At 41.4% G+C, this 16,438-nt stretch overlaps 1 protein-coding gene across 1 annotated transcript in view; it reads right to left on the bottom strand.

The window, feature by feature from the left end:
• Nucleotides 1-16,438, bottom strand: part of LOC115186454 (zinc finger protein 271-like) — a gene marked incomplete at its 3' end in the record, with an annotated part of 264,983 nt that overhangs the window by 91,349 nt on the left and 157,196 nt on the right. The gene's annotated exons all lie outside the window — the stretch shown is intronic.

The following is a 16,438-nucleotide window of genomic DNA, read 5'->3' as shown; positions in this document are numbered from 1 at the left end:
AGGGTAGGGCAGTGTGAGCAGGACCAGCGGTGTCGTTTGGCTTAGCAAACGAGGATCGGATGTCATCAGCCTTCTTTTCAAAATGGTTGACGAACAAGTCATCCGCAGAGAGAGAGGGGGGGGGAGGGGGGGAGGATTCAGAGGGAGGAGAAGGTAGCAAAGAGCTTCCTAGGGTTAGAGGCAGATGCTTGGAATTTAGAGTGGTAGAAAGTGGCTTTAGCAGCAGAGACAGAAGAGGAAAATGTAGAGAGGAGGGCGTGAAAGGATGCCAGGTCCGCAGGGAGGCGAGTTTTCCTCCATTTCCGCTCGGCTGCCCGGAGCCCTGTTCTGTGAGCTCGCAGTGAGTCGTCGAGCCACGGCGCAGGAGTGGAGGACCGAGCCGGCCTGGAGGATAGGGGACAGAGAAAATCGAAGGATGCAGAAAGGGAGGAGAGGAGGGTTGAGGAGGCAGAATCAGGAGATAGGTTGGAGAAGGTTTGAGCAGAGGGAAGAGATGATAGGATGGAAGAGGAGAGAGTAGCGGGAGAGAGAGAGCGAAGGTTGGGACGGCGCAATACCATCCGAGTAGGGGCAGAGTGAGAAGTGTTGGATGAGAGCGAGAGGGAAAAGGATACAAGGTAGTGGTCGGAGACTTGGAGGGGAGTTGCAATGAGATTAGTGGAAGAACAGCATCTAGTAAAGATGAGGTCAAGCGTATTGCCTGCCTTGTGAGTAGGGGGGGAAGGTGAGAGGGTGAGGTCAAAGGAGGAGAGGAGTGGAAAGAAGGAGGCAGAGAGGAATGAGTCAAAGGTAGACGTGGGGAGGTTAAAGTCACCCAGAACTGTGAGAGGTGAGCCATCCTCAGGGAAGGAACTTATCAAGGCATCAAGCTCATTGATGAACTCTCCAAGGGAACCTGGAGGGCGATAAATGATAAGGATGTTAAGCTTGAAAGGGCTGGTAACTGTGACAGCATGGAATTCAAATGAGGAGATAGACAGATGGGTCAGGGGAGAAAGAGAGAATGTCCACTTGGGAGAGATGAGGATTCCAGTGCCACCACCCCGCTGGCTCGATGCTCTAGGGGTATGCGAGAACACGTAGGCAGACGAGGAGAGAGCAGTAGGGAGTAGCAGTGTTATCTGTGGTAATCCACGTTTCCGTCAGCGCCAGGAAGTCTAGGGACTGGAGGGTAGCATAGGCTGAGATGAACTCAGCCTTGTTGGCCGCAGACCGGCAGTTCCAGAGGCTGCCGGAGACCTGGAACTCCACGTGGGTCGTGCGCGCTGGGACCACCAGGTTAGAGTGGCAGCGGCCACGCGGTGTGAAGCGTTTGTATGGCCTGTGGGAGGGGAGAGAACAGGGATAGCCAGACACATAGCTGACAAGCTACAGAAGAGGCTAAGCTAATGAAGATAACATTTTAAATGTGGCTCTAAACTCCAACATTTTGGATTTCAGATCAAATGTTTCATATGAGGTGACAGTATATAATGTCACCTTTTATTTGAGGATATTTTCAAACATATCTGTTTCACCATTTAGAAAAATGAAAGCACTTTATGTATCTAGTCCCCCTATTTAAATAAGTCATATGTTTTCATATGTTTTCTGACCAATTAACTCATAGTGTGTTAAAAGAGTCAAAAGTTTAGTATTTTGGCCCCATATTCCTTGACTGCCATGATTGAGAGAAAATCATGAATCATAATGAGGGAGAGAGTTACAGAGGCTACAACAAAACATGCTAACCTCTCACCCATTACCAATAAGAGGCTACAACAAACATGCTAACCTCACATTACCAAATAACAGAGGATACAACAAAACATGCTAACCTCTCACCATTACCAATAACAGAGGTACAACAAAACATGCTAAACCTCTCACCATTACAATAACAGAGGCTACAACAAAACATGCTAACCTCCACCATTACCAATAACAGAGGCTACAACAAAACACGCTAACCTCTCACCATTACCAATAACAGAGGCTACAACAAAACATGCTGACCTCTCACCATTAACAGAGGCTACAACAAAACATACTAACCTCTCACCATTACCAATAACAGAGGCTACAACAAAACATGCTAACCTCTCACCATTACCAATAACAGAGGATACAACAAAACATGCTAACCTCTTACCATTACCAATAACAGAGGCTACAACAAAACATACTAACCTCTCACCATTACCAATAACAGAGGCTACAACAAAACATGCTAACCTCTCACCATTACCAATAACAGAGGCTACAACAAAACATACTAACCTCTCACCATTACCAATAACAGAGGATACAACAAAACATGCTAACCTCTCACCATTACCAATAACAGAGGATACAACAAAACATGCTAACCTCTCACCATTACCAATAACAGAGGCTACAACAAAACATGCTAACCTCTCACCATTACCAATAACAGAGGATACACAAAACATGCTAACCTCTCACCATTACCAATAACAGAGGCTACAACAAAACATGCTAACCTCTCACCATTACCAATTTATTATTTATTTTCACCTTTATTTTAAAAGAAATACAAAAATATAATTATCCCCATGAGTCGTGCACAACCCGTGTCCAAATTAAGCACCTCACATTGTGGTTACTCACGACTTGGTGGATATTCCCTCAGCGAAGTATGGCAGTTTCCATGCAGGTTTCCTCACCAAGTCCAAGGCAGCACAGCTACCCATGCAGACAGTACCTCCTTAGTAACCTATATCCCCATGGCAGCAACAGCTACCCATGCAGACAGTCCTCCTTAGTAACCGATATCCCCATGGCAACACAGCTCCCATGCAGACAGTACCTCCTTAGTAACCGATATCCCCATGGCAGCACAGGCTCCCCATGCAGACAGTCCTCCTTAGTAACCGATATCGCCTATGGCAAACACCAGCTACCCATGCAGACAGTACTCCTTAGCCGTAAACCGATATCCCCATGGCAACACGCACAACTCGTTAAGCTTCCCAAGCAATTATCTCCCCGGTGTCACACGATGCTAGGCTAACCTCTAGGCTGGCTAATACCCTCCCACGCGAGACGGTAGCTTCAGTCTTTACTAAGTTTTAAACTAAATTATAAACAACTCTTTTATTAAATAAAAACATGTATTTCCCTTCATGTCTTAGTAGCTATGGGTTTTGTTGTAGTTCTGTCGTCCTTCTTTTATAATTTTCTTCAACCAAACCGTCCTGAGGTAAACGTCCATTCCTTTCATCAACGTCTTTTCTCCCTCCCGTTAACCAGGTCAACTCCCATTGACACCAACTTAACAAGCGACCTTATTGGTCAAAACTTCAACTTCTAAGAAAAACAAACTATTCACTTATACATTAAATAAATATTTCTTCAAAAAGCATAATGCATTAACAACATTACAGTTTAGGAGCAATTCAATCATCTTTTAAATATAATACCAATTAATTATCACAAATAAACTCAATACTTGGTTCAAACAAGGGTATTACACAAACATACAGTCAATAATACAGTAGAAAAATAAGTCTATATACATGTGAGCAAATGAACTGAAATAAGGGAGGTAAAGGCAAAAACAGGCCATGGTGGCAAAGTAAATACAATATAGCAAGCAAAACACTGGAATGGTAGATATGCAGTGGAAGAAAGTGCAAAGTAGAAATAGAAATAGTGGGGTGCAAAGGAGCTAAATAAATAAATACAGTTGGGGAAGAAGTAGTTGGGCTAAATTATAGATGGGCTATGTACAGGTGCAGTAATCTGTGAGCTGCTCTGACAGCTGGTGCTTAAAGCTAGTGAGGGAGATAAGTGTTTCCAGTTTCAGATATTTTTGTAGTTCGTTCCAGTCATTGGCAGCAGAGAACTGGAAGGAGAGGCGGCCAAAGGAGGAATTGGCTTTGGGGGTGACCAGGGAGATATACCTGCTGGAGCGCGTGCTACAGGTGGGTGCTGCTATGGTGACCAGCGAGCGGAGATAAGGGGGGGACTTTACCTAGCAGGGTCTTGTAGATGACCTGGAGCCAGTGGGTTTGGCGACGAGTATGAAGCGAGGGCCAGACAACGAGAGCGTACAGGTCGCAGTGGTGGATAGTACAGTGGGGGGGAAAAGTATTTGATCCCCTGCTGATTTTGTACATTTGCCACTGACAAGAAATGATCAGTCTATAATTTTAATGGTAGGTTTATTTGAACAGTGAGAGACAGAATAACAGCAAAAAAAATCCAGAAAAAAACGCATGTCAAAAATGTTATACAATTATTTGCATTTTAATGAGGGAAATAAGTATTTGATCCCTCTGCAAAACATGACCTTAGTACTTGGTGGCAAAACCCTTGTTGGCAATCACAGAGGTCAGACGTTTCTTGTAGTTGGCCACCAGGTTTGCACACAACTCAGGACATATCGAGTCCTGTATCTATAATTCTTAATATAATTGTTATGCTTTTTGTGAACGTTTATTCGTGAGTAATTTAGTAAATTTTTAGTAAATTCATCGGAAGTTTGCGGGGGGTATGCTAGTTCTGAACGTCACATGCTAATGTAAAAGCTGGTTTTTGATATAAATATGAACTGTGATTGAACAAAACATGCATGTATTGTATAACATAATGTCCTAGGTGTGTCATCTGATGAAGATCATCAAAGGTTAGTGCTGCATTTAGCTGTGGTTTGGATTTATGTGACATTATATTGCTAGCTTGAAAAATGGGTGTCTGATTATTTCTGGCTGGGTACTCTGCTGACATAATCTAATGTTTTGCTTTCGTTGTTAAAGCCTTTTTGAAATTGGACAGTGTGGTTAGATTAACGAGAGTCTTGTCTTTAAAATGGTTGTAAAATAGTCATATGTTTGAGAAATGAAGTAATAGCATTTCTAAGGTATTGAATAACGCGCCACAGGATTCCACTGGCTGTTACGTAGGTGGGACGATTTCGTCCCGCCGACCCAGAGAGTTTAACTTTGGATTGGAGATGATGTAACACCCTGGCCATAGAGAGGGGTTTTTTGTTCTTTATTTTGGTTAGGCCAGGGTGTTACATTGGGTGGGCGTTCTATGTTATTTTTCTAGTTTTTTGTATTCTTTGTTTTGGACCGTGTGTGGCTCCCAATCAGGCACAGCTGTAGTTCGTTGTTGTTGATTGGGAGTCACACATAAGGAGCATGTTTTTCCTTTGGGTTTGCGGGTAATTGTTTCTGTTTAGATATTTTCCTAACAGGACTGTTTTGTTGTCGTGTTTTTGTTCATTTTTGTAGTGTTCTCTTTTGTTCTATTAAATTCCAAGATGAACACTAACTCCGCTGCACCTTGGTCTCTCTCTCACGACAGCCCTTACAGATGCTTATAGTGAGTCTGGAAGGAGAGTTTACAGTCTAACCAGACACCTAGGTATTTGTAGTTGTCCACATATTCTAAGTCAGAACCGTCCAGAGTAGTGATGCTGGACAGGTGGGCAGGTGCAGGCAGCGATCGGTTGAAGAGCATGCATTTAGTTTTACTTGTATTTAAGAGCAGTTGGAGGCCACGGAAGGAGAGTTGTATGGCATTGAAGCTCGTCTGGAGGTTAGTTAACACAGTGTCCAAAGAAGGGCCAGAAGTATACAGAATAACACCAATAACAAAGGGGGTCTGATTTTTGTGCCTCTGTAACTTTCTCATTTATCATTATTCACGATTCATTCATGATTATTCATAATCATGGTAGCATCCACATGAATGTAGAAGTGTTCAGAAACATCTTCTATTCTTACTGGACAATACAAGTTGAAGTGACTCCAAAATGACAGGACATTATTCACCATTCAGTTTCTATTAGGAAAAACATAATCCAAACACACAACCAAACAAACTGAAAAATGAATTCAACAAGTTTGTAGAATCACAAGCTTGATGTAATCACTGCAGGCATGGAATATGGTACAACTACTAAACTTATGACTACTTTAATACAATATAAGTGAATTGCCAAATAATTAAGACTTCTTTAAATGGGAGAAACGTACAGAAGTGCTTAATTTCTAAGCGGTTTAATACACCAGATATGTATGAAAATAACCTCAAATAAAAGGTGACATCTGTTCTGTCACTAATATGAAACATCTCAAATCCAAAATGCTGGATGCATAGCACCAAATGTAAACTGTAAGCTTCACTGTCCAAACACATTATGGTGTGGACTATGTGTGTCTTGTAAACACATGTGGATCTGGTGAACCGTTATCACTGTGACAAACTACAGGAATCCTGACCTCAGAGTCTCCAGTCTGCAGTGTGGATCCTCCAGTCCAGCAGAGAGCAGCTTCACTCCTGAATCCATTCAGGTCATTGTTACTCAGGTCCAGCTCTCTCGGTGTGTGGGGCTTGACTTCAGAGCTGAGACCCCGAGAAGCACAGCCTTCCTTTGTGACTCCAAGCCTGACAGCCTGCAAGGAGTCAAATCATATTAAAATCACACTGCTATGCTTTGGTGGTGAAAATAGTGGCAGTATAATTTTTCAACATATTCAGATATCAGTGTCCTGAAACCTTCCATATCTATTCGTAAATTAATGTATCATCATTAAAATGACAATGATCAAAGTATTGCCTGCAGATAGAAACATATATAGTACAATATTATAGAAACATATATAGTACAAATATTTGAGTAGACTGACCAGACCAGTTTAAAAGCAGTATCAGTCAAAAGACAGACCGTGAGGTATCAGATTAGATTGTATTGAGTATACAGTCCAACCATATCTATTTTGACAGTGAAGCAAACATTTTAAATGTGGCTCTATACTCCAACATTTTGGATTTTAGATCAAATGTTTCATATGAGGTGACAGTATATATGTCACCTTTTATTTGAGGGTATTTGAGGGTATTTTAATACATACAGTTGAAGTCAGAAGTTACATACAGTGCGGCAAAAAAGTATTTCGTCAGCCACCCAATTGTGCCAATTGTTCTGCCACTTAAAAAGGTGAGAGAGTCCTGTAATTTTCATCATCAGGTACACGTCAACTATGACAGACAAAATGAGAAAAAGAAATCCAGAAAATCACATTGTAGGATTTTTTATGAATTATTTGCAAATTATGGTGGAAAATAAGCATTTGGTCAATAACAAAAGTTTATCTCAATACTTTGTTATACACCCTTTGTTGGCAATGACACAGGTCAAATGTTTTCTGTAAGTCTTCACAAGGTTTTCACACACTGTTGCTGGTATTTTGGCCCATTCCTCCATGCAGTAATCTCCTCTAGAGCAGTGATGTTTTGGGGGCTGTCGCTGGGCAACACGGACTTTCAACTCCCTCCAAAGATTTTCTATGGGGTTTGAGATCTGGAGACTGGCTAGGCCACTCCAGGACCTTGAATGCTTCTTACGAAGCACTCCTTCATTGCCCGGGCGGTGTGTTTGGGATCATTGTCCATGCTGAAAGACCCAGCCCACGTTTCATCTTCAATGCCCTTGCTGATGGAAGGAGGTTTTTACTCAAAATCTCACGATACATTGGCCCCATTTAGTCTTGTCATTTACACGGATCTAGTCGTCCTGGTCCCTTTGCAGAAAAAACAGCCCCAAAGCATGATGTTTCACCCCCATGCTTCACAGTAGGTATGGTGTGTTCTTTGGATGCAACTCAGCATTCTTGTCCTCCAAACACGACAAGTTGAGTTTTACCAAAAAGTTCTATTTTGGGTTTCATCTGACCATATGACATTCACCCAATCCTCTTCTGGATCATCCAAATGCTCTCTAGCAAACTTCAAACGGGCCTGGACATGTACTGGCTTAAGCAGGGGGACACGTCTGGCACTGCAGGATTTGAGTCGTTTACTGATGGTAGGCTTGTTACTTTGGTCCCAGCTCTCTGCAGGTCATTCACCTAGGTCCCCCCGTGTGGTTCTGGGATTTTTTGTTCACGTTCTTGTGATCATTTTGACCCACGGGGTGAGGATCTTGCGTGGAGCCCCAGATCGAGGGAGATTATCAGTGGTCTTGTATGTCTTCCATTTCCTAATAATTGCTCCCACAGTTGATTTCTTCAAACCAAGCTGCCAGATTCAGTCTTCCCAGCCTGGTGCAGGTCTAACAATTTTGTTTTCTGGTGTCTTTGACAGCTCTTTGGTCTTGGCCCATAGTGGAGTTTGGAGTGTGACTGTTTGCGGTTGTGGACAGGTGTCTTTATACTGATAACAAGTTCAAACAGGTGCCATAATACAGTTAACGAGTGGAGGACAGAGGAGCTCTTAACGAAGAAGTTACAGGTCTGTGAGAGCCAGAAATCTTGCTTGTTTGTAGGTGACCAAATACTTCTTTTTCCACCATAATTTGCAAATATAAATTCATTAAAAATCCTACAATGTGATTTTCTGGATTTTTTTCTCATTTTGTCTGTCATAGTTGACGTTGTACCTATGATGAAAATTACAGGCTTCTCTCATCTTTTAACAAGACATTTGTGGAGAGGTTCAAAAACACGTTTAATGACTCCAACCTAAGTGTATGTACACTTCTGACTTCAACTGTATGTGTTTCACAATAAAAAATTAAATTCTGATGATGCCATGATTAAGAAAAATCATGAATAAATCATGAATCAGAATGAGTGAGAAAGTTACAGAGGCCACAACAAAACATGCTAACCTCTCACCATTACCAATAACAGAGGCTACAACAAACAGCTAACCTCTCACCATTACCAATAACAGAGGCTACAACAAAACATGCTAACCTCTCACCATTACCATAACAGAGGCTACAACAAAACAGCTAACCTCTCACCATTACCAATAACAGAGGCTACAACAACACATGCTAACCTCTCACCATTACCATAACAGAGGGGCCATGATCCTTGTGCCTCTGTAACTTTCTCATTCATCATCATTCTCAATTAATTCTATTCTAACTGACAATACAAGTGAAGTGACTCCAAAATGACAGGACATTATTCACCAATCAGTTTCTATTAGGAAAAACATCATCCAAAATACAATCAAAACAAACTGCAAATGAATTCAACAAGTTTGTAGAATCACAAGCTGATGTAATCACTGCAGGCATGGAATATGGGACCAAATACTAAACTTATGACAACTTTACTACAATATAAGTGAATTTGTCCAAATAATTAAGGACTTCTTCAAATGGTAGAACTACAGTGCCTTGCAAAAGTATTCATCCCCCTTGGCGTTTTTCCCATTTTGTTGCATTAGAACATGTAATTTAAATTGATTTATTTGGATTTCAATGTAATGGACAAACACAAAATAGTCCAAATTGGTCAAGAGAAAAAAAAAATGACTTGTTTAAAAAATAAAGTTAAAAACAGAAAAGTGGTGTGTGCATATGTATTCACCCCCTTTGCTATGAAGCCCATAAATAATATCTGGTTGCAACAATTACCTTCAGAAGTCACATCATTAGTTAAATAAACTCCACATATGTGCAATCTAAGTGTCACATGATCTGTCATGATCTGTATATATACACCTGTTCTGAAAGGCCCCAGAGTCTACAACACCACTAAGCAAGGGGCACCACCAAGCAAGCGGGTACCATGAAGACCAAGGAGCTCTCCAAACAGGTCAGGGACAAAGTTGTGGAGAAGTACAGATCAGGGTTGGGTTATAAAAAAATATCAGAAACTTTGAACATCCCACGGAGCACCATTAAAGAAAAAAATAAGCAAACATGTTTGGTGTTCACCCAAAGGCATGTGGGAGACTCCCCAAACATATGGAAGAAGGTACTCTGGTCAGATGAGACTAAAATCAGCTTTTTTGGCCATCAAGGAAAACGCTATGTTCTGGCGCAAAACCAAACCACCTCATCACCCCGAGGACACCATCCCCAGCAGCAGCATCATGCTGTGGGGATGTTTTTCATCAGCAGGGACTGGGAAACTGTTCAGATTTGAAGGAATGATGGATGGGGCTAAATACAGGGAAATTCTTGAGGGAAACCTGTTTCAGACTTCCAGAGATTTAGAGATTGCTAAAGCAACATTCGAGTGGTTTAAGGGGAAAATGTAAATGTCTTGGAATGGTCAAGTCAAAGCATAGACCTCAATCCAATTGAGAATCTGTGGAATGACTTAGATTGCAGTACACCAGTGGAACCCATCCAACTTGAAGGAGCTGGAGCAGTTTTGCCTTGAAAAATTGTCAAAAATCCCAGTGGCTAAATGTGCCAACCTTATAGAGACATACCCAAGAGACTTGCAGCTGTAATTGCTGCAAAAGGTGGCTCTATAAAGTATTGACTTTGGGGGGGTGAAAGGTTATGCACGCTCAAGTTCTTTTTCTTATTTCTTGTTTTTTTTCTTGTTTTTTTCACAACAAAAAATATTCTGTATCTTCAAAGTGGTAGGCATGTTGTGTACATCAAATGATACAAACCCCCAAAAAATCTATTTTAATTACAGTTTGTTTTATTTTATTTATTTCACCTTTATTTAACCAGGTAGGCAACAAAATAGGGAAAAATGCCAAAGGGGGTGATTACTTTTGCAAGCGATTATATTATACTAGATACATACAATTCTTTCATTTCTAAATGGGTAAAACATGAATACTCTCAAATAAAGGTGACATTCTGTACTGTCACCTAATATGAAACATTCTATCTCAAATCCAACATGCTGGAGCATATCAGCCAAATGTATGGTGTGGACCTATGTGTGCCTGGTAAAACACATGTGGATCTGGTGAACAGTGTCATGACGTTGGCCTCTTTGGGTACAGGAAGGACAGTTGACCCCCTCCCCTTTGTACCATCACCCAACCTACCTTCCCCCCAACCCAGGGTTGTAAAAATTCCAAGAGGAGAATCTACTACAACATGTTTCATAGAGAGACAAAGGAAATTCTTCCAAACTCATAGAATTGGAGAACCGAGCGACATGTGTGTTCTGGAGAAGATATGGAAGATTGATGAAGACTCCAGCTACGAACTGGTCCGCTTGGTACATTATATATATTATTTGTCCAAATAATTAAGACTAAACGGTAAAATATACATGTATGAATTCCCTCAAATAAAAGGTGACATTCTGTGCTGTCACCTAATATGAAACATTCGATCTCAAATCCAACATGCTGGAGCATATCACCAAAATGAAAACTGTAAGCTTCACTGTCCAAACACATATGGTGTGGACTATGTGTGCCTGGTAAACACATGTGGATCTGGTGAACAGTTATCACTTGTTGAAAAACTACAGGAATACTGACCTCAGAGTCTCCAGTTTACAGTGGGGATTCCCCAGTCCAGCAGAGAGCAGCTGCACTCCTGAATCCTTCAGGTCATTGTTACTCAGGTCCAGCTCTCTCAGGTGTGAGGGGTTTGACCTCAGAGCTGAGACCAGAGAAGCACAGCCTTCCTCTGTGACTCCACAGCCCGACAGCCTGACAAAGAGATCATCATGACTTCACAAACATACTGTTAATTTAACGAGTAGTGTAGAAGGACAATGGTAGATGCATTTGGTTTATTCTCCCAAACAACACATAGATTCAACTTCCGTCTCCTAGAATTGTATGGTCATATGTTATAATAGATTGAATATCTGATTCAATATGTTATTCCATATAATATTATATACATAGGGTAGTGGGACGAAATCGTCCACCTACGCAACAGCCAGTGTAATCCCGTGGCGCGATATTCAAATACCTTAGAAATGCTATTACTTCAAATTCTCAAACATATGACTATTTTACCACCATTTTAAGTGGGAGAACTTGCCATTGGTGGCTAACTAAATACTTTTTGCCCCACTGTACACCTTAAGCCAAATACATTTAAACTCAATTTTTACAAAATACTGACTTTTAATCCTCGTTAAAATCCCCTGTTTTAGGTCAGTTAGGATCACCACTTTATTTTAAGAATGTGAAATGTCAGAATAATAGTAGAGAGAATGATTAATTTCAGCTATTATTTCTTTCATCCCATTCCCAGTGGGTCAGAAGTTTACATACACTCAATTAGTATTTGGTAGCATTGCCTTTAAATGGTTTAACTTGGGTCAAACGTTTCGGGTAGTCTTCCACAAGCTTCCCACAATAAGTTGGGTGAATTTTGGCCCGTTCCTCCTGACAGAGCTGGTGTAACTGAGTCAGGTTTGTAGGCCTCTTGCTCGCACACGCGTTTTTCAGTTCTGCCCACAAATTTCCTATAGGATTGAGGTCAGGGCTTTGTGATGGCCACTCCAATACCTTGACATTGTTGTCTTTAAGCCATTTTGCCACAACTTTGGAAGTATCGTTGGGGTCATTGTCCATTTGGAAGACCCATTTGTGACCAAGCTTTAACTTCCTGACTGATGTCTTGAGATGTTGCATCAATATATCCACGCAATTTTCCTCCCTCATGATGCCATCTATTTTGTGAAGTTCACCAGTCCCTCCTGCAGCAAAACACCCCAACAACATGATGCTGCCCACCCCCCACCCCGGGCTTCACGGTTGGGATGGTGTTCTTTGGCTTGCAAGCCTCCCCCTTTTTCCTCCAAACATAACGATGGTCATTATGGCCAAACAGTTTCTTGTACTGTTTCCATCTGACCAGAGGACATTTTCTCCAAAAAGTACCGATCTTTTTCCCCATGTGCAGTTGCAAACCGTAGTCTGGATTTTTTTATGGTGGTTTTGGAGCAGTGGCTTCTTCCTTGCTGAGCAACCTTTCAGATTATGTCGATATAGGACTCGTTTTATTGTGGATATAGATACTTTTGTACCTGTTTCCTCCAACATCTTCACAAGGTCCTTTGCTGTTGTTCTGGGATTGATTTTGCACCAAAGTAAGGTTCATCTCTAGGAGACAGAACGCGTCTCCTTCCTGAGCGGAATGGCGGCTGTGTGGTCCCATGGTGTTTAGACTTGCGTACTATTGTTTTGAACAGATGAAGTGTTACCTTCAGGCGTTTAGGAAATTGTTCCCAAGGATGAACCATACTGTGGAGGTCTACAATTTTTTTTCTGAGATCTTGGCTGATTTCTTTTCATTTTCCCATGATGGTCAAGCAAAGAGGCACTGAGTTTGAAGGTAGGGCCTTGAAATACATCCAAATGATGTCCATTAGCCTACCAGATGCTTCTAAAAGCCATAACATAATTTTCTGGAATTTTCCATGCTGTTTAAAAGGCACAGTCAACTTAGTGTATGTAAACTTCTGACCCTCTGGAATTGTGATACAGTGAATTATAAGTGAATAATCTGTTTGTAAACAATTGTTTCAAAAATGACTTGTGTCATGCACAAAGTAAATGTCCTAACCGACTTGCCAAAACTATAGTTTGTTAAAACCTGTTAGGGCTAAGGGGCAGTATTTGCACCGGGCCGGATAAAAAAAACGTACCCGATTTAATCTGGTTACTACTCCTGCCCAGTAAACTAGAATATGCATATAATTGTTTGATTTGGATAGAAAACACCCTAAAGTTTCTAAAACTGTTGAATGGGGGTTTGTGAGTATACAGAACTCATATGGCAGTCAAAAACCTGAGAAGATTCCTTACAGGAAGTGGCCTGTCTGACAATTTCTTGGGCTTCTTGACTCTCTTTATTGAAATATCCGGCCATGTAAATACTGCCCCCTATCCTTAAGAGGTCATAATACATATTTTTCTCTAAATTGAACATTTCTTCCTGATGATAAGTTCTTAAATGTCATTTTATTTACTCACAGAACAGCTCTGGAGGCTTTGACCACTGGCAGCAGCCTCAGAAGACCTTCCTCTGATCTGGAGTATTTCTTCAGGTCAAACACATCCAGCTCCTTTTCTGAAGTCAGCAACACAAAGACCAGAGCTGACCACTGTGCAGGTGACAGGTTGGGTTTGAGAGACTTCCTGAGCTCAGGAAGCTTTGGATCTCCTCCACTAGAGAATGGTCATTCAGTTCATTCAGACAGTGGAACAGATTGATGCTCCTCTCTGGAGAGGGATTCTCCCTGATCTTCTCCTTGATGTACTTGACTGTTTCTTCATGGCTCTGTGAGCTGCTTCTTGTCTTTGTCAGTAGACCTTGTAAGTGCTTCTGATTGGACTCCAGTGAGAGGCCCAGAAGGAAGCGGAGGAAAAGGTCCAGGTTTCCCGTCTCACTTTGTAAGGCTTTATCCACAGCACTCTTGTAGACAGTAACTTCAGGCTTGTCCTTTGTTTGCAGTTTGTCCATTAGATTCTCATTGTTGTTGATTGAATGAGAGGACACATACACAGCAGCCAGAAACTCCTGAATGCTCAGATGCACAAAGCAGTACACCTTGTCTTGGTACAGAACACATTCCTCTTTAAAGATCTGTGTGCACAATCCTGAGTACACTGAGGCTTCACTGACATCAATACCAGCACCTGTCAGGTCTTCTTCATAGAAAATCAGATTGCCATTCACTAGCTGTTGAAAAGCCAGTTTTCCCAGTGACAGAATGCTCTTTTTATTCCAGCGTGGATCTGTCTCTTCTTTCCCAAGATACTTTTCATTCTTCTGTTTGGTATGAAACACCACAAGGTGTGTGTACATCTCAGTCAGAGTCTTTGGCATCTCTTCTCTCTTATGTTTCAGCATGTGTTCAAGGACTGTTGCAGAAATCCAACAGAAGACTGGAATGTGGCACATGATGTGGAGGCTCCTTGATGTCTTTATGTGTGAGATGATTCTGTTGGCCAGGTCCTCATCACTGAATCTCTTTCTGAAGTACTCCTCCTTCTGTGGGTCATTGAACCCTCGTACCTCTGTCACCTGGTCAACACACTCTGAAGGGATCTTATTGGCTGCTGCAGGTCGGGTAGTAATCCAGAGGAGAGCAGAGGGAAGCAGATTTCCCTTGATGAGATTTGTCAGCAGAACATCCACTGAGGTTGACTTTGTGACGTCCCAACAGATCTTGTTCTTCTGGAAGTCTAGGGGCAGTCGGCACTCATCCAGACCATCAAAGATGAACAGAACTTTGTACTTGTTGTAGTTGGAGATTCTTGATTGTTTGGTTTCCATTGAGAAGTGATTAAGAAGTTCAATGAAAGTGTGTTTTTTCCCTTTCATCAAATTCAGCTCCCGGAAAGGGAATGAAAATACAAATTGGACATCCTGATTTGCTTTTCCTTCTGCCCAGTCCAGAATGAACTTCTGCACAGAGACTGTTTTTCCAATTCCAGCGACTCCCTTTGTCAGCACAGTTCTGATACGTTTGTCTTGTCCAGTTAAGGGTTTGAAGATGTCGTTACATTTGATTGCAGTCTCTGGTCTTGCTTGTTTCCTGGTTGTTGTCTCAATCTGTCTCAGCTCATGTTCATTATTGACCTCTCCTGTTCCACCCTCTGTGATGTAGAGCTCTGTGTAGATCTTATTGAGAAGTGTTGGGTTTCCTTGTTTAGCGATCCCCTCAAATACACATTGAAACTTCTTCTTTAGATTAGATTTGAGTTCACGTTGGCAAATCACAGCAAGCTCATCTGAATGAAGAAATAACACAGAGGATATTAATATTACGTCTGTTTTAATAACTACAGTATTGTAGGACTGTTATAACATTTTAAATTATAATAATGTATTCTCTTAACTGAATGTATAAATGTGTAAATGTTTTCATAATGCATTACAGACTGGTGTGACTGATTATATTATTATTGGTGTTATTGATGATATTATTAATGTTCTCTCTCTCTCTCTCCTCTCTCTCAGTCTCTCATCCTCTCATCTCTCTCTCTCTCTCTCTCTCTGTCTCTCACTCTAAATGAATCAACACAACACATCCCTTCTGCTACTTGATGAGGTCACTAGGTGTTGTGTTAAGGCTGCTACAATATCATTGAGTTACACAGCTACTTTAGCTGTACTTTAGCCACAGCTTTTAAATGTTATAAAACAGCATTCAACATGAGGCAGACAGATCTTACGTTTCTCCAGTGTGTCAGCGAGCTCCTTCTGGTTCATTTTCCTCAGGACGTGCAGTGTGATCTTCAGAGCCCCCTCTCTGGCACTGCTCTCCTGCTTCTCATCTTCAGCATCCACCACTTCCTCATCCTGCTTCTGACTCTCAAAGCCTTCTGGGAGTTCTGGACTAAGAATCCTCTTGAACATCTTCAGCTCGTTCTTCACAAATGTCATAATTTTCTCTTCAAGCAACTAAAATAAATAAAGTAAATAAGTTAAGCAGAAAAATAAATGCTTTCTCATTAACACATTAATGAATAATTGAAAGAAACTTTACTTGAGGAAAACAAAACAAAATGTACATAACAGGACCACATACACTGAATATAGAGGCCAGGTCTGTTTGATGACTCTGGGAAGACTGACCACTGAGAATCTCTGACTCTGATCTCTCCTGTTGGTTTCTGTGGACAAAACATGAGATTACATCTCCTCAACCAGGGAGTACACACACACACACACACACACACACACACACACACACACACACACACACACACACACACACACACACACACACAC

Source organism: Salmo trutta, unplaced genomic scaffold, assembly GCF_901001165.1.
Source record: "Salmo trutta unplaced genomic scaffold, fSalTru1.1, whole genome shotgun sequence".
NCBI lineage: Eukaryota > Metazoa > Chordata > Actinopteri > Salmoniformes > Salmonidae > Salmo > Salmo trutta.
Note: the sequence above shows the minus strand (reverse complement) of the source record. Positions and strands in the feature narration are given on the sequence as shown.